A 3,317-nucleotide genomic window follows, 5' to 3' on the forward strand; every position below is an offset into this window, starting at 1 on the left:
TCTTTTTAAGTGGGGCAGAGCCTTTATGCTATTAGCTTTGACATCCACCGCTTTCCAGGTTAACAGCATTCTTCATTTTCAGGGCTAGTCTTATACATTCCCCAATTTTATGTCAGGGGATTTCAGGGTCTCTAAGTAATGGCATGATCTGTTTTTCGTATGGCTTTACACCTGAATAAATAAATGTTCGGTGGTGTCCTCCTCCTCCTCCTGCACCCTGCAGATCTCACAGACCTTGTCCTTATATTCATTTACCCCGGAAGTTAGCCTTCAAATTCAATATATCCAGCCTGTCTCTCTTTACCACACAAGCGTCTTTTGTTTCCAGCTCCCTTATGTACTTATTTTTCCCGAAGTTTTCTGTGAACTTCTGCTTCCTCATTTCTTTCCTCTTTTCTTTCCAGGTCTCTTCGCTATCTTGGGGAGATAAAGCTGGTCCTTCATGGCACAAAGGATATCCCAGAGCATCTGCAGAGGGCCAGGTCCTACAGGATTCCCTTTGAGGTAAGCTGGGGTGTTAACAGACTCTCATGTGATCCTCTGGTCTGAAGCGACTTTATCTGAATTTTCTCATTTAAGACTCTCATTTGATCTTCAACATGTGTACAGATTCTCATCTGATTCTTTGCACATTCACAAAACTCTTTCTCGACTCTTTTCCACTGACAGATTCTCATTTGATCCTATATCATTCAGTGATTCTCATTTGACCCTCTTGACTCTACAGATTCTGATGTTATTCTTATCGCTTTTACATCTCTTTTGAGATACTTATTGCTCTCTCTCTCTCTCTCTCTCTCTCTCTCTCTCTCTCTCTCTCTCTCTCTCTCTCTCTCTCTCTCTCTCTCTCTCTCTCAGTGCATCTGTGTCCAAACACTAAGGTCAACATAGTTCGTCGTCTTCAAGGACGCCACTGAAGCACACATGGCAATGACTGGCTGAATTCAGTCTTGAGTAAATATTTGCTCGGTCAACAAGAACAGGTGCGAGCATACCATCGCGCTAACGACAAGCTCGCTTCGCTGCGCAGCGGCTAAAACACTTAAAATGTCGATGACGGATTGTAAACATTTGCCCCGACACATAAGTTGCAGTCAGGCTTCTAAGAAAATGTTTGTTGTTAATCTGTTTAAGCTATAATGGTTCTGCGTCCATTCCGGTCCTAACCTAACTTTTACAGTCTCCCCCTTTTTCTTTAATTTTCTGCAGGAATTGAATATAGAATTTAGGCCACATGCCAAGCATTGGGACCTACCAGGTCATTCAGCTGAAACGGAAACTGACAGTTAGAAGGTTTGAAAGGTGTAACAGGAGGAAAACCTCAAAGCAGTTGCACTATCAATCAATTGTCAGGAGAGGGTTGAGGAAAGTAAGATGGAAGAAAGAGAATATGAAAGGAGGTACAGTCAAAGGAACGAAAGGGGTTGTAGTACCAGCTAAGGTCCCAAGGACGGCACGCTGCAAAGAACCTAGAGTAATGCTACGTCAAAAACATGTCACACGTCTGCTGCTAGTACTGAACACGGCAAAACAGTGACTCACCTACACTGTTTCTCTGTGTTTAGTACTAGTCCCTGGGGGTTCAAATGTATTTCACAATGTTTAGTACTAGCCCATGAGGGTTAAATGTATTTCACCAAGTTTAGTACTAGCCGCTGCAGGTCAAATGTGTTTTGCCATGTTTAGTACTAACCCCTGCAGGTCAAATGTTGCCATGTTTAGTACTAGCTCCTGGGGGGTCAAATGTATTTTGCCATGTTTAGTACTAGCCACTGGGCGATCAAATGTATTTTGCCATGTTTAATACTAGCCACTGGTCGATCAAATGTATTTTGCCATGTTTAGTACTAGCCCCTGGGGGTCAAATGTATTTCACCATGTTTAGTACTAGCCACTGGGCGATCAGATGTATTTTGCCATGTTTAGTACTAGCCCCTGTGGGGTCAAATGTATTTTGCCATTTTTAGTACTAGCCCCTTTTGAGTCAAATGTATTTTGCCACGTTTAGTACTAGCCCCTGGGGAATCAAATGTCCCTTCAAATGTCCCTAAGAGCATTTCCCAAAACTGAAACTTAGAAAAAATCCTGAATCATTTACATGTATTTTATTTTCTATTTTGATAAATATTAGTTTGCAAGAATTATGTATATATAATATTTTTCATTTTATGACCAAAAACAAAGGGTCTTCTGGGCCCAGGGCAAGTTGGGTGATGAAACTCCACAAAGCCTGGGAACTGATATGGACACGTTAAGAGTTTTTAAGGCAGGCAGATAGTGCCTGCTTCTGTAGTGTTCAATCATAGTTCAAACTCCCTGCTGGGACCTAACCTGCTTTCAGGGCAGGTTGCCTGCGCTAAGCTACACAGTCATGCTTGGGTACTCAGCTCAGAACTCAGTCTCTGTCCTGTGAACTTGCATACCTGCTCCCGTCCCAACAGCGTATAATAGAACACCTTCCTTCTAAATGCTCCCATCAGCTGAGAAAATGCCAAGCTAGATAATAAGACACAACCCTCCCACAGGAAGACGCAGAGGACAGCAAAACAGACGAAGATGGACTCCTGAGCAGGGGTCTCACAGCAGAGGCACTGAGAACCTTGCCCTGGGAGAAATTGGTGGAACTCCTCCAGCACCAGTGAGAGTAAAAACAGTCGGCGGTTTTGTTTGTGAAACTATATAGACCTATATGGTCATTTCATTTACCTAAAACAATCTCTATCTCCCTTTTTTGTTCCCCAGGACCAGGTCAACATTCTCAGGGGATGACCTAAGGTTACTTCTGAGGGAGAATTGCTTGGACAAGGCACTTCAGAACATCCAGTCAGAACACAACCGGATTGCCAGCTATGATTCTGACTGGAGGACACTTCTGGATGAAGTGTTATCTCGGAAATAAATGAAAAGACGATATTTTTGGGGAGTATTATGTAGACAGTAGTTCAAAACACTATGTAGACATGTAATGATACGGGAATTTTAATGGAATTCAAACTACAACAGACAAAAAGTATCATAAGTTGAAGATTCTACCAAACTATAGGCCTATCATAGATGTTGCAGGCAACAACGTATCTATTTATCTATCTATCTCCCTATATATATACATATATACAGATATATTCAGTAAAATAAAGTGTTTTCTTAAGCAAGTGTTTCACTGAATATCATATGTGTCACACCACCAATACCAGAACGATCACCCGCTTAAATAACATTCCTTCTAAACCTTCAAAATAAAAATGGGGGGGAAACTGAAGTTCCCAAATATAGCCATGACATGACCCGAGATGTACGAATGTTTAAGGGGTCCTTTT

The 3,317-nt window shown here is 41.9% G+C and overlaps 1 long non-coding RNA gene across 1 annotated transcript; it reads left to right on the plus strand.

Moving 5' to 3' along the window:
* Nucleotides 1-402: 402 nt before the first annotated feature.
* Nucleotides 403-3,072, plus strand: LOC136846371 (uncharacterized). Its single transcript, XR_010855360.1, has 3 exons — nucleotides 403-504; nucleotides 2,526-2,638; nucleotides 2,743-3,072. It is a non-coding gene; the product is annotated as an uncharacterized lncRNA (long non-coding RNA).
* The last annotated feature ends 245 nt before the right edge of the window (nucleotides 3,073-3,317 follow it).

The sequence above is a fragment of the Macrobrachium rosenbergii genome, chromosome 15 (genome assembly GCF_040412425.1).
Source record: "Macrobrachium rosenbergii isolate ZJJX-2024 chromosome 15, ASM4041242v1, whole genome shotgun sequence".
Lineage (NCBI taxonomy): Eukaryota > Metazoa > Arthropoda > Malacostraca > Decapoda > Palaemonidae > Macrobrachium > Macrobrachium rosenbergii.